Source organism: Staurois parvus, unplaced genomic scaffold (genome assembly GCF_062004578.1).
Source record: "Staurois parvus isolate SC_StPar_1 unplaced genomic scaffold, SC_StPar_1.0 ptg001283l, whole genome shotgun sequence".
Taxonomy (NCBI): Eukaryota; Metazoa; Chordata; class Amphibia; order Anura; family Ranidae; genus Staurois; species Staurois parvus.
The window spans coordinates 1,330,001-1,353,948 of NW_028319079.1; the positions used below are offsets into that span (position 1 = coordinate 1,330,001).

At 42.6% G+C, this 23,948-nt stretch overlaps 2 non-coding genes across 2 annotated transcripts; one reads left to right on the plus strand and one right to left on the minus strand.

Moving 5' to 3' along the window:
• The first annotated feature begins 19,647 nt into the window (after positions 1–19,647).
• TRNAP-CGG (transfer RNA proline (anticodon CGG)) lies at positions 19,648–19,719 on the plus strand. Its single transcript has one exon. It is a non-coding gene; the product is annotated as a tRNA-Pro (tRNA).
• Positions 19,720–19,985: 266 nt separating this feature from the next.
• TRNAP-AGG (transfer RNA proline (anticodon AGG)) lies at positions 19,986–20,057 on the minus strand. The gene has a single exon. It is a non-coding gene; the product is annotated as a tRNA-Pro (tRNA).
• Positions 20,058–23,948: the final 3,891 nt, after the last annotated feature.

Genomic DNA, 23,948 nt, shown 5'->3' on the forward strand with positions numbered 1-23,948 from the left:
TGAGGCCCAGTGATGGTATTGCTGGGTCTGTCTGCTGGTGTTTGCACTGCCTTTGTTGGAAGGGGCAAGCAGGCTTCTGTAAATGTGTCAGCACCCTTCCTCAGATCTTCTTTCAAGAGATTTAAATGAAAGAACACATCCCCAGAATCCCTTTAGACGTGCATACTGCTGGGTGCTGGGGCTTTTAGCCGTGCAATCAGCTTTTATTTGAATGGGCTGCCCTATGTGCATTTTGTTGCACCAAAAAAGCTCATGAACTTTGGCCTTTGATCAGGCGCAAATTTACATACACATTTTGCCCCGATACTATTGCAATCAGCTCTTGATCAATTACTTGAGCATGCACGTTTAAAGGGACGCTAGGAATGTGTTCTTTCATATAATGCTCAGGATAAAAATGATTGATAATAGAGATATGTAGCACGTGTGAGAGGAGGGCAACTACAGTATGGTCGTTTAGACAGGAAATTAAGGGGGGCTCAAGATAGACGCTGCAGCTTCTGGCTTCACACTGCTACAAGGGAATTGTATGCTTTTATTACTATTGTGGTGGAAAGGTTTGCACACCATATGGTGCAATACTACCACTGAACCATCACTTCATACACTTCATACACATTCCAAAATCTTCTTTCTACTTTGAACTCATGGGTACTATCAAGTGGAACTCCAGAATAGCAGGTTAACATACATACTGTATATGACACCTATTATGCCTGTGCTGTTCAGTCAGTCTTGTGGTTCATAGATCTCTCACAGGCAATACCCCTGATTCCAGGTCCACCTTCCTTGTCACCGCTCTGGCTTTGTTCTGCATGTGTCCCCCTTGGAGAGATGTCTAACCTTGATAGTCATGGTCCAACCCTTCCTTCTCGAACCAAAATGTCCACCAGTGCCCAGGTCAGAGGCTTACCGGTACGGTGTGACCCTCACAGTGAGAACTCATATAACGCTTGAAATTGATTGGTTCAAATCCTGGAAACATGATGTTGCCACTTCATTCCATCATATTTAGGGGAATTTTCTTAGCAAAATGATTAGGCTCCACATAGTGTATTATCAATGGTGTCCAACATTTATTAAAAACAACTCCAATATATAGAAACCATAGACAGCGCTGTGCAAATCAAACTCCCTAGATCAATACGCAGAATCGCTTCTGGATTTCAAAATATGTGGTGTCACAAGCATGGGCTCCACCCTACATGTTTCGTCTAAAATGACATCTTCCAGGGCTCAGGTCAGATTTCAACAGCAGTACGTTTGTTCTAGAATGTCCTGAAGCCAAAGACAGCCAGGCACTGAGCATTTTTACGTTTCGTTTGGCTGAAAGTTGTCTGCGCAGTGTATCTAAAACCAAAATTTTTTTTCGGTTTTAGATAATAATAGGATAAAAATAATAAATAGGATAAAAAAAAAAAAAAACTTCTTTTGCTATCTGTGTCCCATTGGGGACATTATGCTTTACTTCCTGCCCTCAAAACAGGAAGTGAGGGGAAATTGCTCCAAAGTGAGGGAATTATTGGAAGTAGTGTCCCCATTGGAAGGTTCATCCCCTATTACTGTTCTGATGACAGCCCAAAATTTGAGCTATTCTTTTACTTATATTCTTCTCTTAGTCAGATGTCCTTGTTGAAAGATTTCCCCTCTATTCCTGTTCTGATGACAACTGTAACATTTTGGTTTGCCATCCCTTTCTGTACCAGGAACAGTGTCAACCAGGACAAACAGAGAGGGTGAATCTCCCAGTATGGATGCACAAGCGACTGCTGACCAATGGTGTGCAGACAAACATCTGTGTAGCAGGGGCGGACTGACAACTCATGGGGCCCCCGGGCAATAGGGGATCATGGGGCCCCTATGTCCTTGCCCAACTCAAAAAAGCCTATGAAAAAGGTACCAGGGGCATCTCATGGGGCCCCATATGGACCCCGGGCGGTGCCCGAGTTACCAAATGGTCAATCCACCCCTGCTGTGTAGTAACATTCAAATCGGATTCACACTGATGCAGTGCGGGGAACACTGCAAATCCTGTGTGTCTCCTGTACCACATTGCAATCGCATGGCGTTGCGCATGTGTTCTGGTTCGGGTGTCAATGTTAAATTAATAACACCCCGAAACAGATCGCAAAACGCAGTGCGATTGCCAGAAATCGCATCACTTGGGTGAAAACACCCATGCGATGGTTTTCACGTGCAGGTAAAAAGAGTCCTGCACCGTTTTGGTTCGGTTGCGATGTGATTTGAGCCATACAAAATATATGGCTCAACCGCACTGCACAGACATCACATATAATTCGCACAGGAATGCGGTGCCACATCTGTGCAAATTGCATGTGGTGTCCCGCATCGCATTAGTGTGAACCCGGTCTCAGTCCATATATTGATTACTGAGTCCACATATGTTGTTTCATTTTATTACAGTGTAACTAAACGCAAAACTTTTTTTGTTTTAAATAGAGTATTGTTTTAAATAAAAATATTGTTTTTTTTTTTTTTTCAAAATGTTGTCTTTTTTTGGTTTATATAGTAAAAAAAAGCCCCCAGTGGTGATCAAATAACACCAAAAGAAAATTCTATTTGTGTGAAAAAAGGATATAAATTTATTTTGGGTACAGTGTTGCATGACCGCTCAATTACCAGTTAAAGTAATGCAGTGCCGAATAGCAAAAAATGGCCTGGTGATGAAGGGTTACACATTAACATTGTATTATCCAGTTCTCCATAATAGGTATATGAAAACAAACAAACAAATACAAACAAACCAAATAAAAAGAAAAAAAAATATATATATATATTTGTAATTTTTTTTTGTTTTTTTTATATACCTATTATATATATATATATATATATATATATATATATACACAGTGGTACCTCGGTTTAGAAACGCCTATGTTGACGTAATTTTCGGTTTACGAATGAAAATCCATTGAAAATAATGCCTCGGTTTACAAATTATTTTCACAATACGAAGCAAGTTTCCCCAGGATGCATTGCGCCTGGGAGGTTTATAGCTCCGGTCCCATGCCCCCGTGTGGGTAGAACGTGGCGTTGAGTGTGGAGTTGTTGAAACGGTTTTTGCATCGTGTTTTGAAGCCATTCTAGAAAATAATCATGTCCCTGTACAGTATTTATGCCTTTAAAGTGCACTTTATAAAGAGTTTTGAACAGATAAAAGCTTTTTTTTTTACTTTTTTCTGACCTCTGGAATGGATTAACTGGTTTTCAATGCATTACTATGGGAAACCACATTTCGGATTATGAATTGTGCGCAATATGAAACGTCCCGGGAATGCATTAAATTCGTAAACCGAGGTACCACTGTAAATATATTATTATTATTATTATAGAGTATTTATAAAGCGCCAATAGTTTGCTCAGCGCTGTACATTACAAAGGGGGACAGAACATGTGACAGAACAATACCAATACAATGCACAACATGAGGGGATTGAGGGCCCTGCTCTTTGGAGCTTACAATCTAGGAGGGAGGGGATGGTGGCACAGGAGGAGATAGCTGTGGGGGATGGGGTGGTAGGAAGAGTGGACGAGGTCGGCAAGTTAGCAGGGGGTGGGGTAGGCTTCCCTGAAGAGATGGGTTTTCAGGGTGCGCCTAAAGGAGAGGAGAGTAGGTGATAATCTGATGGGTTGGGGTAGGGAGTTCCAGAGGATGGGTGACACCCTGGAGAAGTCCTGGAGGCGGGCATGGGAGGAGGAGACCAGGGAACTAGAGAGAAGGAGGTCTTGTGAGGAGCGGAGAGTGCGTGTTGGGTGGTACTTGGATATTAGGTCAGTGATGTAGTTCGGGGCAGTATGGTGGACGGCTTTGTACGTCAGTGTTAGGATTTTGAATTTGATCCGTTGCGCAATCGGAAGCCAGTGGAGGGATTGGCAGAGGGGGGTGGCGGAGACGGAGCGGTTGGAAAGGTGAATGAGTCTGGCAGCCGTATTCAGGATGGACTGCAGCGGGGATAGCCAGCGGTGAGGCAGGCCAGTGAGGAGGGAGTTGCAGTAGTCGAGTCGTGATATGATGAGGGAGTGGATGAGCTGTTTAGTGGTTTCTGGGGTTAGGAACGTGCGGATTTTGGCGATGTTGCGGAGGTGGAGTCTGCATGAGTTTGTTAAAGATTGGACTTGGGGCTGGAAGGATAGGTTGGAGTCCAGAATGACACCAAGTACTCTGGCCTGCAGGGCGGGTTTGATGGTTGCGTTGTTGGATGTGATGGAGAAATCAATGGGGGGTGGTGTCCGGGCTGGGGGGAAGACTAGAAACTCGGTCTTGGAGAGGTTCAGTTTAAGGAAGTGGAGCGACATCCAGTCTGATATGTTTTTTATATATATAAAATGAAGAATCCTTTTTTTCGCTATTTTGGTTACATTGTCTACAGTGGGTGGAAGATTTGGTGTTTTTAGAAGATATTGTTACATTGTTGTCCATTATGCAGGCCATAGACGGGTCGTTAATCAGCCGAATTTTTGTCCACACAAAAAATCAGCCGATATTCACACCGTTAGTGGGGCAATGCTGTCGGCCATTTTTTGCGGATCTTCTCGTTTCTTTTTATCGGTCATGCTGGAAATCGACGAAAAACTGCCATTTTTCGTAAGCATTGGTGGCAGCATCCATGGCAGCAACGACCGATTTTTCGTTTATCGGCCGACAATTTGGCCGATAAACGGCCTGTCTATGGCCAGCCTTAGACACAACTTGCAGCTTTTTGCAGTTGTAGGTGACGTGCAGAGCTGACATCTGACCTCCTCTCTATCTGTGGATATCAGTACATGATATGAAAACAATTAAATAAATGCAGATTTTCTTTATAAGAAACAGCCCGGTCTTCTTGTCAAATCTAGCAAGGCAGATTCAGAAAAAACTGCTGACAAGTGCATTTCCCAGCTCATTCATTCAATCAAAAGCACATTTTTTTTCTGCTTTAAAATGCTTCTATTTACTAAGGGCCAGTTCACACTACATGTGTTTAAGTAGTTTTTTTTTCTGCATCAAAAACGCACAGAAAGTAGGTTATATGGCTGTCAATGTCATAGTTCACATCAGTGCTTGCAGTTGCAGTGCGTTCCGGATGCAGAAAAAAAAAGTAGAACAGGCTGCATTTTTCCTGCACAGAACTGGAATGCACATGTATTTCAATTGAGGAAAAAGAGAGGGGAAAAAATGAACTGGAATGCACCAAAAACGCGCATGCAGAAACACATTCGGAACACATCTGGACTGCGTGTCTATGGTGTGAACCAGCCCTAAGTCCCCGGTCACACTGGATGCAAATTGGAATGCGATTTGCATGCCATGTGACTTGTAAATCACATACCAAGTGGCACCCTATTGTCTGCAATTAGAGCGGTCATATTTCTAAAGTGGTACATGCGCTAGTTTTGGTGCGATTTGCATTGACATCTGTGTAAGATGGCTTGTAAAGTGCACCAGAAATCAGCATGTCATCCGACTTTGAAATCATGCAACTTCGCTGTAAGTCACACGATTTCAAAATCGGATTTGATGTGACTGGGGTGCAAATAAAGGTTTAGGCTAGGTTCACACCTATGCAGGTTGTGTTTGAGCCGTTTCTGTACTAAGTTTTTGCACCTGGATTTTTGCCGCTTTTTGTTATGCATTTTGCATTTTTTTCCAGTTTTTTTTCTTGTTGCTAGGCAGATTTAAAACACAAAACGCATCAAAAACGCAATACATGCTTTTCTACAGCGTTTCCATTGAGGTCTATAGAACCAAAAATGCAACTTTTTGTGTTCAAAAAAATCCCTGACCCGTTCCAAAAAACACCCCGGGTGAAAAGGCGGAGATGTGAACCTGTCCCATAGGAGATCATGTTAAATGGATTGTACTGCGTTTCTGCAAAACGCTGCAAAAGGCTAGGTTCACACTATAGAGGTGCGGTACATCGCATATGAAAATGCTGCATCAGTGTGAACCCAGCCGAAAACACTTAAGTGTGAACCTAGGGTGGGCTGGTTCCCACCACAAAAACGCCCTCCAGATCCATTCTGGGTGCTTCAAGTTCCTTGAGCTGTGGCTGATTGACCTCCCAGGTCCGCCTAGTTCCAGGACCAAAACCACTTGACAAAATCAGAAGCATGACATGAATTATCTTCTTCAGATGTCTGTAATGCAGGCCATAGACGAGTCGAAAACTGGCCGTTTAAAAAAAAAAAAAAAAAAAACGAAAAATCGGTCTTTTAATAGGCCAACGTTACCACCAGCGGTAAAAAAAATCAGCCGATTTTCGTCCCGTCTACGGCCGGCATTCAATTACTTCTGTCCCTGCAGAGAGCTCCGCTATTATATTTGACATGAAAAAGTCTTGCGGTTGCAACAAAGTATCTATTTGTATCCATTTCAGGTACAGATGTTTTTATTCGGATACAAATAGATACAATGTTGCAACCGCAAGACTTTTTCATGTCAAATATAATAGCGGACTGGAATTCTTCTTTTTCTTCTTCTTTTTCTTCTTTTTCTTCTTCTTCCTTTTCTTCTTTTTCTTCTGCTTCTATTTCTTCTTCCTGCAGGTCACGGCTCATGCGCAGATTTTTTATCGGTAAAACGATCGGCCGATTTGCCCATCATTGCCGGGAAAATCGGCCAATCGGCAAAATCGGCCGATTTTTTTCCAACTTTACCGATAAAAAAAATGTGCCAAAACCCTGAAAAACAGCCAACCAATTAACCCACTAATGGTGCGAAAAATCGGCCGATTTATGTTTTCAGGTGAAAAATCGGCCGATTTTGTTTTCAGGCGAAAAATTGGCCGATTTTCGACCCATCTATGGCCTGCATAAGGGTGGCATTCTTCCCACCGATCACCTATGTAGAAGGCATTTTTGCCATTGACACCCCATGAGTTGGTTTGACTAAGGGTCCCCCATGACATGAAAATTATTTTAGAGGTTCCTCTGGGGTAAAGAGGGTGAGAAATTCTGGGACATTGATTATCCACCCTCATTTATACTTAGGGGTCTAGTAAAAAAAAAAAAAAAAAAATTGGGTAAATGTGACAAGCATTCTTCCAGCCACAACAAATTCTGACCGAATTTAGCTTAACCACTTCCATACCGGGCACTTTTACCCCCTTCCTGCCCAGGCCAGTTTTCAGCACTCTCACACTGTGAATGACAATTGCGTGGTCATACAACATTGTACCCAAACTAAGTATTTATCATTTTGTTCACACAACTAGAGCTTTCTTTTGGTGGTATTTAATCAACACTGGGGTTTTTATTTTTTGTTAAATTATCGAAAAAAGACCGAATATTTGAAAAAAAACCACGTTTTTCTTTGTTTCTGTAACATTTTGCAAATAAATAATTGTTCTTCATAAATTTAGGCCGAGATGTATTCTGCTACATGTCTTTGGTGAAAATAACCCAAATCTGTGTTTATTATTTACTCTGTAGGAAGGTTATAGATTTTGCAAACTATGGGATATATCTTAAAATTGATCAATCCTAAAGTACTGACAGCCAATTTAATTTCTTGAGCTCCAAGAATGTCAGAACAGTACAGATATCCCCCAAATGTCAGGACAGTACAGATATTCCCCCAAATGTCAGGACAGTACAGATATCCCCCAAATGTCAGGACAGTACAGATATCCCCCAAATGTCAGGACAGTACAAATATCCCCCAAATAACCTATTTTGCAAAGTAGACAGTCTGAGGTATTTAGTAAGAGGCATGGCGAGTTTTTTAAAGTTGTAACTTTTTTGTCATAATTTTTTGGAACATGAAGAAATTAAGAAAAAAAAGTCACTATTTTTTGTTTTAAAATACTGTCACCAGTGCAGTACAGCATCAGCACATAACTGGTGTGGCGATGATCAGGGACACTGACTGTTGACAGTATGGAAAAAATAAATAATTTTTTTGTTTTTTTATTACTTTTTTTTCTTTTTTTTTAAAAACATTTTATCTTCATAATACACTGTGACCAAAGTAGTATAATATTACCATAGTAACATTGTACTACTTTGGGGAAATGATCAGTATTTGTTTTTTTTACACATTATGATTGCTTATAGCAAAGAATTTACAGGTGAAACTCGAAAAATTCTAATATGGTGCAAAAGTTCATTTATTTCAGTGCAGCAACTTAAAAGGTGAAACTAATATATGAGATAGACTCATTACATGCAGAGCAAGATAGTTCAAGCCGTGATTTGTCATCATTGTGATGATTATGGCTTACAGCTCATGAAAACCCCAAATCCACAATCTCAGAAAATGAGAATATTCCATGCAATCAATAAAACACGGATTGTACATAGAACAATATCGGACCTCTGAAAAGTAGAAGCTGCATATGTACTCAGTACTTGGTTTGGGCCCCTTTTTCAGCAATTACTGCCTCAATGCGGCGTAGCATGGAAGCTATCAGCCTGTGGCACTGCTGTGGTGTTATGGAAGACCAGGATGCTTCAGTAGCGGCCTTCAGCTCTTCTGCATTGTTCGGTCTCATGTCTCTCATCTTTCTCTTGGCAATGCCCCATAGATTCTCTATGGGGTTCAGGTCAGGCGAGTTTGCTGGCCCATCAAGCACAGTAATCCCATGGTCATTGAACCCGGTTTTGGTGCTTTTGGCAGTGTGGGTAGGTGCCAAGTCCTGCTGGAAAATGAAGTCAGCATCCCCATAAAGCTTGTCTGCGGAAGGAAGCATGAAGTGCTCCAAAATCTCCTGGTAGACGGCTGCGTTGACCCTGGACTTAATGAAGCACAGTGGACCAACACCAGCAGATGGCTCCCCAAATCAACACAGACTGTGGAAACTTCACACTGGACTTCAAGCATCTTGCAGTGTGTGCCTCTCCATTCTTCCTCCATACTCGGGGTCCTTGGGCCTCTCCATTCTTCCTCCATACACGGGGTCCTTGGGCCTCTCCATTCTTCCTCCATACTCGGGGTCCTTGGGCCTCTCCATTCTTCCTCCATACTCGGGGTCCTTGTGCCTCTCTATTCTTCCTCCATACTCGGGGTCCTTGGGCCTCTCCATTCTTCCTCCATACTTGGGGTCCTTGGGCCTCTCCATTCTTCCTCCATACTCGGGGTCCTTGGGCCTCTCCATTCTTCCTCCATACTCGGAGTCCTTGGGCCTCTCCATTCTTCCTCCATACTCGGGGTCCTTGTGCCTCTCCATTCTTCCTCCATACTCGGGGTCCTTGGGCCTCTCCATTCTTCCTCCATACTCGGGGTCCTTGGTTTCCAAATGAGATGCAAAAGTTGATCTCATCAGAAAAGAGGACTTTGGACCACTGAGCAACATACAAGGTCTGTTTTTCCTTAGCCCAGGTAAGACGCTTCTGACGTTGTTTGTTGTTCTGGAGCAGCTTGACAAGAGGAATACGACATTTGAAGCCCATGTCCAGGATCCGTCTGTGTGTGGTGGCTCTTGATGCACTGACTCCAGCCTCAGTCCACTCCTTGTGAAAGTCCCCAACACTTTTGAATGGCCTTTTCCTGACAATCCTCTCCAGGCTGCGGTCATCCCTGCTGCTTTTGCACCTTTTTCTTCCACACTTTTCCCTTCCACATAACTTTCTATTAATGTGCTTTAATACAGCACTTTGGGAACATCCAACTTCTTTTGCAATTACCTTCTGAGGCTTTCCCTCCTTATGGAGGGTGTCAATGATGGTTTTCTGCACAACTGTCAGGTCAGCAGTCTTTCCCATGATTGTGATTCCTACTGAACCAGACTGAGTGACCATTTAAAGGCTCAGGAACACTTTGCAGGTGTTATGGATTAATTATCTGATTAGAGTGGGACACTTTGAGCCGAGAATATTCCACCTTTTCACAATATTCTCATTTTCAAAGATTGTGGATTTGGGGTTTTCATGAGCTGTAAGCCATAATCATCACAATGATGACAAATCACAGCTTGAACTATCTTGCTTTGCATGTAATGAGTCTCATATATTAGTTTCACCTTTTAAGTTGCATTACTGAAATACATGAAATTTTGCACCATATTCTAATTTTTTGAGTTTCACCTGTATTTGCTATAAGCAAGCATTTAACTGAATGAAATCGATGTATTCAGGATTTTTGTTGTGATTAGCTATGTTTGGCACCGGTTAATCACATGACACAGATGGGCTGTGATTGTCCCAGTCTGTACATGTGATCACTTTGACCAATCACAGATAGTGACACAATTGTATATAATAGATGGCATGAAAGGAAGTCATGCATTGTTTACAATTGTCATGTGACCGGCTGTGATTGGTCACAGCAGGTCACAGGGTATTGGCAACGTTCCGGTACACAGATCTGTCATCGACTTTGTCCGAGGTACACAGCCGGTGACAGATGTCGCCACAGCGCAGCTCCATGGGCACGCGCAAGGTGTGATCCGGGAAGGACATCATATGACTCCTACCCGAATTGACGGAGTCCCGCCCGGCCATCATTCTTCTATTGGCCGGGCGGGAACAGGTTAATAAAATTATTTCCTATGATTTTCTGCTCCATCTAGTGGCCATTGTGTGGTATTTTTTCTGAAATGCCTCAATAACGAAACATACTGTATTATGGCCACTAGATGGAGCTGATGATTATAGAAAATCACCCTATTAAGCAATTTACAGTAATGGCTGCTGGTTTGTAGCACAGATGCAGCCTAAAATATAGACATTGATTCAAGTTGAAAGTAACTGAACAATCAAGGCATCCATAGCTTTCACTTTAGTAGGACTTGAGAATAAACAAGACAGGAAAACCAGTTAGATTATACCAAGGGGGAGGGGTTAATATGTTAGTTTCAATTGTGAACATTTTAGAACTTTTCAAACTGTTAGTACTAACACACCATTTCACACCAGAAAAGATGGGGGCACCAACATCAGACAACTTCCCTCATTGCCAATATCGATGTAACAACAAGGTATGGTCAGTATATGTTTACGGATATTATGGGACATCTGTCTTCTTAGCAGCGTTGAACTCTCAAGGAATCATGGTAAGGTTGGAGTTTCCAGGGACCAGCTCTTCTCAAAAGGAGCTGACATACCAGGGCACCCTACCAGAGGTAAAGCTGGAGCCATCCCCTGCAGTACTCTCTTTTCACCAAAAGATATCCTCAGTCTTCTAAATTCAATGACACTCAGCATCACTCAGAGCGGAAGACTGGTGACATACAGTGAGTGCAGGATGTTATGGACCTGCCCCCTGAGGAAATGTCATCCCAGCACCCTTCAATCACTATATATTGGTGCAGAGAGTGATGTTATCAGGCCAATGCCACTCTCTGCATCACTGAGGACTGCCCAGCCTGGAGAAGAGGTGACGAGGACCCTGTGGCATCACATGACCATCCTGAAGTCTTCTAAAATTGGTGAAAAAATACAGTAAAAGCATGACCAAAAATGGGGTAAGGGGGTATTATGGGGCATTATTCCACCAACTGACACCAATGATGGGGCACTATGCCTTCCACTGACACCAACGATGGGTCGTTATTCCTCCCACTGACACCAATGATGGGGCATTATTCCACCCTCTGGCACCAATGATGGGACACTATTCCACCCACTGACACCAATGATAGGGCACTATTCATCCCACTGATACCAATGATGGGGCACTATTCCTCCTACTAATACCAATGATGGGGCACTATTCCTCCCACTGACACCAATGATGGGACACTATTCCTCCCACTGATACCAATGATGGGGCACTATTCATCCCACTGATACCAATGATGGGGCACTATTCCTCCTACTGATACCAATGATGGGGCACTATTCCTCCCATTAATACCAATGATGGGGTACTACTCCTCCCACTGATACCTATGATGGGGCACTATTCCTCCCACTGATACCAATGATGGGGCACTATTCCTCCCACTGATACCAATGATGGGGCACTATTCCTCCCACTGATACCAACGATGGGGCACTTCTCCTCCACTAATACCAATGATGGGGCACTATTCCTCCCACTAATACCAATGACGGGGTACTATTCCTCCCACTAATACCAATGATGGGGCACTGTTCCTCCACTAATACCAATGACGGGGTACTATTCCTCCCACTAATACCAATGAAGGGGCACTATTCCTCCTACTAATACCAATGATGGGGCACTATCCCTCCCACTGACACCAACGATGGGCTGTTATTCCTCCCACTGACACCAATTATGGGGCATTATTCCGCCCTCTGGCACCAATGATGGGGCACTATTGCTCCCACTGTTAAACCGCTGTATGGTCTTGGCCACCGTGCTGAAGGTCAGTTTCAGGGTCTTGGCAATCTTCTTATACCCTAGGCCATCTTTATGTAGAGAAACAATTCTTTTTTTTTTCAGATCCTCAGAGAGTTCTTTGCCATGAGGTGCCATGTAGAACTTCCAGTGACCAGTATGAGTGAGAGCAATTGCACCAAATTTAACACACCTGCTCCCCATTCACATCTGAGACCTTGTAACACTAACGAGTCACATGACACCGAGGAGGGAAAATGGTTCATTGGGCCCAATTTGGACCTTGTCACTTAGGGGTGCACTCACTTTTGTTGCCAGCGGTTTAGACATTAATGGCGGTGTTGAGTAATTTTGAGGGGACAGAAAATTGACATGTTATACAAGCTGTACACTGACTACGTCACATTGTAGCAAAGTGTCATTTCATCAGTGTTGTCACATGAAAAGATAGAATCAAATATTTACAAAAATGTGAGAAGTGGACTCACTTCCGTGAGATACTGTATATATATATAAAATGTTTGGGGGTTCTAAGTTATTTTCTAACAAAAAATACAGATTTTTAAAATGTATACAAAAAGTGTCAGAAAAGCCTTGGTCCTTATGTGGATACAGCATCATGGAAGTGGGCTTCTTTTGTTGAGGGAGCACGTTTGATCGCACGCCTACAGTGCAGATATCGAGCTGTCACACAACTGGTTACAACAACAGTCCCTGATCACATGATTGCTGTGATAGCCAATCACAGTGGTCACTGGTGTTAGAACCTGCCCCTGTACTGTTTTCCCCGTGAGCAGAAAAAGATACATTGTATCACCAAGGGTTCATTCACATATAGTATATATCATCATATATATCGTCATAGGGACCTGACAGCGGGGGATTTTATACACAATCCGGTGGCTGCAGCCACTGGGATTGTATACAAAACTGACAGGCACACTCCTACCTGTCAGGTAGAAGCAGTTGGGTACAAAGAAACAGAGGGCGCACGGGCCTAGTGCATTACCTTTTAAAAGATTATTTATTGAATAAATAAGTGATAATATGATCACAAAGGAAAAAACGTCAAGGGCACATCATATATCAGCGGTTCTCAACCTGTGGGTCGCGACCCCTTTGGGGGTCGAACAACCCTTTCACGGGGGTCACCTAAGACCATCGGAAAACACATATTTCCGATGGTCTTAGGAACCGAGACACCGCTCATCTATCAGTCTCCCGGCGGGTCCGCCCACATGCAGATACGTCCACATTTCCCCGGACCACGATGTGTGCGCAGGATGACATGCCACCCCTGTCATCTGGCCACATACCCGGGATCACTCAACAGCTCCGCCTCCTCACCAGTGATTGGCCGCTGGAACTGTAGCTCAGGAGAGGCACACAGGCAGCCAATCACCGGCGAGGAGGTGGAGCTTGGAGAGGAGGAGCCGAGCAGCAGCTCGAAGATCAAAGAAGATCGAGCGAGGGAGCGGCCGGAGAAGGAAGACAGCTGACAGGTAAGTGTCTGTAGCGTGCAGATGGTGCTGCTGCAGCCAGGTATGCTGGCTGTAGATGGGAGAGGGAGGGAGCGAGCCCAGGCTGGAGCAGGAGTCAGCAAGGTAAGTATCATTGGTGTCAGTGGGAGGAATAGTGCCCCATCATTGGTGTCAGTGGGAGGAATAGTGCCCCATCATTGGTGTCAGTGGGAGGAATAGTGCCCCATCATTGGTGTCAGTGGGAGGAATAGTGCCCCATCATTGGTGTCACTAATACCAATGATGGGGCACTATTCCTCCCACTGACACCAATGATGGGGCACTATTTCCTCCCCCCCCCCACTGACACCAACGATGGGGAACTATTCCTCCCCCCACTGACACCAATGATGGGGCACTATTCCTCCCCCCACTGACACCAACGATGTGGAACTATTCCTCCCCCCACTGACACCAATGATGGGGCACAATTCCCCCCACACTAGTATCAATGATGAGGCACTATCCCCCCCCCCCCGACACCAATGATGGGGCACTATTCCTCCCACACTGACACCAATGATGGGGCACTATTCCTCCCACTGATACCAATGATGGGGCACTATTCCTCCCACTGATACCAATGATGGGACACTATTCCTCCCACTGACACCAATGATGGGGCACTATTCCTCCCACTAATACCAATGATGGGACACTATTCCTCCCACTGACACCAATGATGGGGGACTATTCCTCCCACTAATACCAATGATGGGGCACTATTCCTCCCACTGATACCAATGATGGGACACTATTCCTCCCACTGACACCAACAATGTGGCACTATTCCTCCCACTGATACCAATGATGGGGCACTATTCCTCCCACTGACACCAATGATGGGACACTATTCCTCCCACTGACACCAATGATGGGGCACTATTCCTCCCACTGATACCAATGATGGGGCACTATTCCTCCCACTGATACCAACAATGGGACACTATTCCTCCCACTGACACCAATGATGTGGCACTATTCCTCTCACTGCAAAATGACAGTAATGAAGTAGCAACGAAAATAATTTTATGGTTGGGGGTCACCACAACATGAGGAACTGTATTAAAGGGTCACGGCATTAGGAAGTTTGAGAACCACTGCCATATATAGTACAGCAAGGTCCCATCACACTGGATTATTAAGTGTTCTTGCATGGCAGACCCCTTCCTGTTATCTCACATATATATTCTTATTATTATAGCCGAATTTACCACCCTAACTCCTCCCACAGTTTTTACACTACATAGACAGTAATATACTGAAACGTGCGGATTGTTCCCGATTGGTGTGCTATTACTTTGTGGAACATTTCGCCGAATGGTTCACGAAATATCACCGTTTTTGTGGTGAAATTGGTCCCATAGGAATGAATGGCGGAATGTTCAAAACTAGAGTGGGAGCTGCCAAAAGCTAGACTGTGAGCTGAAAAATCAGGACATGATTTCTAAACTGCCACCACTCCCTCATTTTCAGGCCCACCTACACAAATCTTATATCAAAACGTTCAGCTATCCCTGCTGCCACTAATAATGTCCACGGCTAAGCCATAGTCCTGATAGTTTTCACAATATGGCCATTTGTTTGCCACTCACACCGCCAATTGACATTAGTTGAAACTCCACTCTAGCCACCTCAAATTTGAAGGGCAATTTCTAAACTGTGACTGTGCCTTCATTTTTAATATTTCAAAGACATACTATGCATCAAAATGTAGGTCTGGGTCTTGTGATTCTCACAATATAAAGCTCTTGGCTGTAGGATTTATAGTTTTTAAAACTACGACCATTTGAAGACGCCAGTGAAGTGAACAATTTGGAGCAGTTTGTTTTTAACCGCTCTTCTCTGCCCTATTTGAAATCTAATTTTGAATTGGTGACAGTTTGGTCGGCTTCTGGTTAAAGGTTTGGAAATAAGTTTTCTACAGTAGAGAGTATTTGAGGTGATAATGCTGCTAATGTTTTTATAAATGTATGTTTTAATGTAACTGTGAAGCCCTTTGGGCAACAACGTTGCAATTAAATGTGCTATATAAATAATTAAAAGTTGAAATGCATTTCTCACTCTATCAAGCTTGCCATGTGCACTTTTTAAATTTGATCAATCAATTGGTTAGTGTAATGTTTACTATCTTTACTCACTCCAAACACTCCACACAGTTACTCCGCCCACTCTATAAAGTTACTCTGCCCAGTCCAACCTTTTCACAGTTACTCCGCCCACTCCACCCAGTTACTCCACCCACTCCACCCAGTTACTCCGCCAACTCCAGTTGTAGACTACTGGTGGAGCCAAGAACACTTCACACAATTTCCCCAGAAATTGTAGCTTTTCTAGTTATTATTATTATTATTATTATTATACAGGATTTATGGCGCCAACAGTTTGCTCAGCGCTTTACAATATAACGGGAGACAATACAGCAACAATACAGTTCAATACAAGAGGGATAGGAGGGCCCTGATCCTGGGAGCTTACAATCTAGGAGGGAGGGGCTAGTGGTACAAAAGGTAGTAACTGTGGGGGATGGACTGGTTGGAAGAGTAGAAGATTCCATTATTAGCTGAGGGCAGGATAGGCTTCCCTGAAGAGATAGGTTTTCAGAGATCGCCTAAGAGTGAGCAGAGTAGGCGATAGTCTGATAGATTGGGGTAGAGAGTTCCAGAGGATGGGGGAAGCTCTGGAGAAGTCCTGGAGATGAGCATGGGAGGAGGAGACAAGGAAGCTAGAGAGTAGGAGGTCTTGCGAGGAGCGGAGAGTACGGTTTGGGTGATATTTGGAGACAAGATTGATGATGTAATTTGGGGCAGAGTTATAAATGGCTTTATATGTGATTGTTAATGTTTTGAATTTTATCCGTTGGGCAATTGGATGATACGGATGATATCCATAATGGGACTCCTAGACCTCTGAATGGGTGATGCGTTTCGAGGGCTTGCCTCTTCATCAGAGCCAATCAGAGCCCGTGCGGCCTCCCTGTCACACCTGGACAAGAGGGGCGGTGGGGCGGCATCTACTAAAACGGTTCACCTGAATTCTTTCTCTGCAGCAGCTCAATGTTGTCTTCTCCTCGTCTCCCTCCAGCCAGCATTCAGATGATACAGGAGGTACATGCAGGGGATTGGTTCTAGTAAATGTCGGCCCCTATCACCCCTCCTGTCCAGCTTTCTTTTCTTTCTTCTGCCTCCGGGGTCCCTGTGCGCTTTCCAAGCGATGCCATCTTCCCTCCTCTGTTCTGCTGGCTGCTGCGGGGGATTTTTCAGGATGGAGAGCAGGGGAAGGGGCCAGTAAATACGTCATTTACCAGCCCCTTCCTTTTCTGAATGAACACAGTGAGTGATCACTACCAATCACTCACTGTGTTCAAGCACTCACTGTGTTCAACTGTGTTTACTATGCTTCAGTTTATGAATGACCGGGAAGCCACTCAGCACAGAGCACTTCCCATTCAGTCCCTGTCCAGTGCAGCTGAGGCTGCAGAGAAAAGGACTGGGAAATGAAATTGTAAAAAAATAGTTAAAATTAAAAACTACAGACACCAACCTCTGCCCTACTGACACCATCCACTGCTCTACTGACAAAGTCCACTGCCCTACTGACACCGTCAACCGCTTAATGACACCATCCACTGCCCTACTGACACCAACCTCTGCCCTGCTGACACCATCCACTGCTCTACTGACAAAGTCCACTGCCCTACTGACACCGTCAACCGCTTAATGACACCATCCACTGCCCTACTGACACCAACCTCTGCCCTGCTGACACCATCCACTGCTCTACTGACACCATCCACTGCCCTACTGACACATCCACTGTTGTACTGACACCATCCACTGCCCTACTAACACATCCACTGCTCCACTGACATCATCCACTGCCCTACTGACACAGTCCACTGCCCTACTGACACATCCACTGTTGTACTGACACCATCCACTGCCCTACTAACACATCCACTGCTCCACTGACATCATCCACTGCCCTACTGACACAGTCCACTGCCCTACTGACATCATCCACTGCCCTACTGACACAGTCCACTGCCCTACTGACACCATCCACTGCCCTACTGACACCAACCTCTGCCCTGCTGACACCATCCACTGCTTTACTGACACCATCCACTGCCCTACTGACACATCCACTGCTCTACTGACACCGTCCACTGCTACTAACACATCCACTGCTCCACTAACACCATCCACTGCCCTGCTGACACTGTCCACTGCTCTAATGACACCGTCCACTGCTCTAATGACACCGTCCACTGCTCTACTGACATTGTCCACTGCCCTACTGAAACCATCTACTGCTCTACTGACACCGTACACTGCCCAGCTGACACTGTCCAATGCTTTACTGACACCATCCACTGCTCTACTGACACTGTCCACACCCCTAATGAAACCATTCACTGCTCTACTGACTGACACCATCCACTTCCCTACTGACACCAACCTCTGCCTTATTGACATCATCCACTTTCAATCCCATAGTGTTTACTACAAAAACAAATTACTGTGCGCTACTAAAATGTTCAGATTTGGCCTAAAGAAAAGGTTAAAATCCTAAAATAGATCAGGGCTTGTTCTAGGTCAGGGGTCTCCAAATCCTTCGGAACAAAGGACAGCGTACTATCCTTCAGACTTTAAGGGGGCTGTGGCCAGTGGGAGTAAAAAATGTCCCGGCCTCAAAGGGAGTAAAGAATGCCTCTTCATTGGTATTAGTGGGAGGAATAGTGCCCCATCATTGGTATCAGTGGGAGGAATAGTGCCCCATCATTGGTGTCAGTGGGAGGAATAGTGCCCCATCATTGGTATCAGTGGGAGGAATAGTGCCCCATCATTGGTATCAGTGGGAGGAATAGTGCCCCATCGTTGGTGTCAGTGGGAGGAATAGTGCCCCATCGTTGGTGTCAGTGGGAGGAATAGTGTCCCATCATTGGTGTCAGTGGGAGGAATAGTGCCCCATCCTTGGTGTCAGTGGAATAGTGCCCCATCGTTGGTGTCAGTGGGAGGAATAGTGCCCCATCCTTGGTGTCAGTGGGAGGAATAGTGCCCCATCATTGGTATCAGTGGGAAGTATAGTGCCCCCCATCATTGGTGTCAGTGGGGGGAATAGTACCCCATCATTGGTATCAGTGGGAAGTATAGTGCCCCCCATCATTGGTATCAGTGGGAGGAATAGTGTCCCATCATTGGTGTCAGTGGGAGGAATAGTGCCCCATCCTTGGTGTCAGTGGGAGGAATAGTGCCCCATCGTTGGTGTCAGTGGGAGGAATAGTGCCCCATCCTTGGTGTCAGTGGGAGGAATAGTGCCCCATCATTGGTATCAGTGGGAAGTATAGTGCCCCCCATCATTGGTGTCAGTGGGGGGAATAGTGCCCCATCATTGGTATTAGTGGGAAGTATAGTGCCCTATTGTTGTTATCAGTGACAGGAATTACGCCCCATTGTTGGTGTAGAAGGAATACACTGTCCTGTGCCGGGTTTTTTTTATGTGACGTCATATCGACCGGCCTGCCCTCACACCCCCTCCTTGATTCCTCCTCTCTCCCTCTACAGCCGCATCCATTGTGCTTCTCTCCGGCTTTCGCCATCTTGCTACACCCATCCCTTCTACCACGGCAAACACACACCCGCGGGCTCCGGGCTGTCATGAACCCCCTTCAGTCGGCTTCCGCTTCGCAAACAGGACCCTCAGCCTCTGACCAGGTCCGAATCAGAGACCGAGCAGGTCCGAAGTTGTGACTCCCAGGGGGCGTGAGGAGCGCCGAGACACTAAGCGGGGAGGAGCAAAATGGCGGCTCTGCACAGGAACTGAAGCGGCTCGGGAGGCGACGAGTTAAAGTGCCGAGGCTGCCGCTCAGACATAGCGAGTGGCTCGTTGGTCTAGGGGTATGATTCTCGCTTCGGGTGCGAGAGGTCCCGGGTTCAAATCCCGGACGAGCCCTGTTTTTTTAATTCTTTTATTTCTCTCGTGTTATGCTGTATTCTGATACATTGTAGTAATGGGAGGGAGAGGGGCGGCGGTGCGCTCACTCTCATACATCAGTAATTCATTTTATCGATCATTTGGCTGCAACTATGTCTTACTGACTGAGGAGAGTCATTTTTTAGTGTTTATTATTTGGGACTGTCGGGGCTGATGGCTTTGTTGTTGCGGATCTATGAGATGACAAGTGTTCTACAATTTGTTATGACAGTTGGCAAAAAACAGGGCTCGTCCGGGATTTGAACCCGGGACCTCTCGCACCCTAAGCGAGAATCATACCCCTAGACCAACGAGCCGTTGGATATGGGTGATCTGGGCACCTGGGAGGAAGAATATCTTCACTCCAAAGAAAACAATATTTTCTAAAGTTTTTTTTAAATATAGAATATGTCTCTAATACTAAAGGAGTCGTCCACTCAGACAGCCAAGGGGCGGTGAAAGCAAGCTGCTGAGCCGCAGTTTTACCACCTCACCTACTTATTTGTAAGATGTGTTCAGTAGGTCTTTTTATTTTTTTCAGTGGACCACAGTTTATTTTTTTCCTGTGATCTGTAGACAACAACTTTTTTTGGCTGTGATCAGTGGATCAAATTTTTGTCAAAGATACGTAGATCATATTTTTTTCCTTTTGGCTGTGATCAGTAGATAACTCTTTTTTACATTCTTTTTTCGTAGGTCACTTGATTTTAAATTTTTCTCAGTGGATCAGTGTTTTTTTCCTGTGATCTGTAGACCACAACTTTTTTTGTCTGTGATCAGTGGATCACATTTTTCTGTGATACGTAGATGATATTTTTTCCTTTTGGCTGTGATCTTTTTTTACATTCTTTTTTCTTCTCTGTGATCAGTAGATCTCTTTTTTCCTTGACTGTAATCACTATTGCTAAATCACTTTTTCACTTTTTTTTGCTGTGATCAGTAGGTTTTTTTTTTGTTGCTGTGATCAGTAGGTTTTTTTTTGTTGCTGCGATCAGTAGGTTTTTTTTTGTTTTGTCTTTTTGCTATGATCAGTAGTCTTTTTTTTTTTGCTGTGATCAGTAGGTTTTTTTTTGTTTTGTCTTGTTGCTGTGATCAGTAGGTTTTTTTTTGTTGCTGCGATCAGTAGGTTTTTTTTGTTTTGTCTTTTTGCTGTGATCAGTAGTCTTTTTTTTTTTTTTTGCTGTGGTCAGTAGGTTTTTTTTTAGTTGCTGTGATCAGTAGTTTTTTTGTTTGTTTGTTTTTTTGCTGTGATCAGTAGTTCTTTTTTAGTTTTTTTGTTTTTTTTGCTGTGATCAGTAGGTTTTTTTTTTGTTGCTGTGACCGGTATGTTTTTTTTTTTTTTTTTGCTGTGATCAATAGGTTTTTTTTTGTTGCTCTGATCAGTAGTTTTTTTTTGTTTTCTTTTTTTTTTTGCTGTGATCAGTAGGTTTTTGTTTTTTTGCTGCAGTCAGTAGAGAACAATCTGTTTTGTGTGTGTCAGTAGATCACAATTATTTATTTATTTATTTATTGTTGGCTTAGTAGACTATGTGTGATCAGTAGATTTTTTATATATATATATATATATATATATATATATATATATATTTTATTTTTTATTTTTTTGGTGGGGGCTATGATCAGTAGAGCACAAATTTTTTTTTCCTGTGATCTGTAGACAACAACTTTTTTTGGCTGTGATCAGTGGATCACATTTTTTTCAGAGATACGTAGATCATATTTTTTTCCTTTTGGCTGTGATCAGTAGATAACTCTTTTTTCACATTCTTTTTTCGTAAGTTTTCGTAGGTTTTTTTTTGTTGCTGTGATCAGTGTTTTTTTTTTCTGCTGTGATCAGCAGGGTTTTTTTTCTGTGATCAGTAGGTTTTATTTTTGTAGCTGTGATCAGTAGTTTTTTTTGTTTTGTTTTTTTTGGCTGTGATTAGTAGGTTTTCGTTTTTTTTGCTGCAGTCAGTAGGCAGCAATCTGTTTTGTGTGTGTCAGTAGATCACAATTATTTATTTATTTATTGTTGGCTTAGTAGACTCAGTAGGTCACTTTATTTTTTATTTTTCTCAGTGGATCAGTTTTTTTCCTGTGATCTGTAGACCACAACTTTTTTTGTCTGTGATCAGTGGATCACATTTTTTCTGTGATACGTAGATGATATTTTTTCCTTTTGGCTGTGATTTTCTTTTACATTCTTTTTTCTTCTCTGTGATCAGTAGATCTCTTTTTTCCTTGACTGTAATCATTATTGCTAAATAATATTTTCACTTTTTTTTTTGCCGTGATCAATAGTTTTTTTTGTTTTTTTGTTTTTCAGCTGTGATCAGTAGGTTTTTGTTTTTTTTGCTGCAGTCAGTAGAGAACAATCTGTTTTGTGTGTGTCAGTAGATCACAATTATTTATTCATTTATTTATTTATTGTTGGCTTAGTAGGTCACTTTATTTTTTATTTTTCTCAGTGGATCAGTTTTTTCCTGTGATCTGTAGACCACAACTTTTTTTGCTGTGAACAGAAGGTTTTTTTTTTGTTGCTGTGATCAGTATTTTTTTTTTTTTGTCTTTTTTGTTGTGATCTGTAGTTCTTTTTTTTTGTTTGGGGTTTTTTTGCTGCGATGAGTAGGTTTTTTTTTGTTGCTGTGATCAGTAGGTTTTTTTTTGTTTTGTCTTTTTGCTGTGATCAGTAGTCTTTTTTTTTTTTTTTTGCTGTGATCAGTAGGTTTTTTTTGTTGTTGCTGTGATCAGTAGTTTTGTTTGTTTTTTTGCTGTGATCAGTAGTTCTTTTTTAGTTTTTTAGTTTTTTTTGCTGTGATCAGTAGTTCTTTTTTTTGTTTGTTTGATTTTTTTTTTTGCTGTGATCAGTAGGTTTTTTTTTGTTGCTGTGATCAGTGGTTTTTTTTTCTGCTGTGATCAGCAGGTTTTTTTTTCTGTGATCAGTAGGTTTTATTTTTGTAGCTGTGATCAGTAGTTTTTTTTGTTTTTTTTTTTTGGCTGTTAATAGTAGGTTTTCGTTTTTTTTTTTTTTTGCTGCAGTCAGTAGGCAGCAATCTGTTTTGTGTGTGTCAGTAGATCACAATTATTTATTTATTTATTGTTGGCTTAGTAGACTCAGTAGGTCACTTTATTTTTTATTTTTCTCAGTGGATCAGTTTTTTTCCTGTGATCTGTAGACCACAACTTTTTTTGTCTGTGATCAGTGGATCACATTTTTTCTGTGATACGTAGATGATATGTTTTCCTTTTGGCTGTGATTTTTTTTACATTCTTTTTTCTTCTCTGTGATCAGTAGATCTCTTTTTTCCTTAACTGTAATAACTATTGCTAAATCACTTTTTCACTTTTTTTTTTTTGCTGTGATCAGTAGTTCTTTTTTTGTTTTGTTTCTGTTTTTTTGCTGTGATCAGTAGGTTTTGTTTTTGTTGCTGCGATCAGTAGGTTTTTTTTGTTTGTTTTTTTTGTTGCTGCGATCAGTAGGTTTTTTTTTGTTGCTGTGATCAGCAGTTTTTTTTTTTGTTTTTTTGCTGTGATCAGTAGTTCTTTTTTTGTTTTTTTTTGCTGTGATCAGTAGGTTCTTTTTTTTGTTGCTGCGATGAGTAGGTTTTTTTTTTTTTTTTTTTTGCTGTGATCAGTAGTTTTTGTTTTTGTTTTTTTTGCTGTGATCAATAGGTTTTTGTTTTTTTTCTGCAGTCAGTAGAGAGCAATCTGTTTTGTGTGTGTCAGTAGATCACAATTATTTATTTATTTATTGTTGGCTTAGTAGACTATGTTTGTTGGGTGTGATCAGTAGATCATATATATGTAATTTTTTATTTTTTTTGGTGGGGGCTATGATCAGTAGAGCACAATTTTTTTTGGCAGTCATAAGTTTTTTTGGCTATGATCAGTAGACTATATATGTTGGCTGTGATCAGTGGATCCTTTTTTTTTTCTTTTCAGTCAGTAGATCTTATTTATTTATTTTGCTGTGATCAGTATATCATATTTATTCATTTATTTATTTTGCTTTGATCAGTATATCATATTTGTTAGGTGTGCTCAGTAGATGGCAATTGTATTTTTTTTTTGGCTGTGATTTTTTTTTTTATACCCTGTGATCAGTAGATCACAGTTTATTTTTTCTGATCAGTTGATCCCTTTTTTTTCTTGGCCGTGATCACTAGATACATTTTTTTTTTTTTTTTGCTGTGATAAGTAGATCTTATTTTTTGTTATTGTTGCTGCCA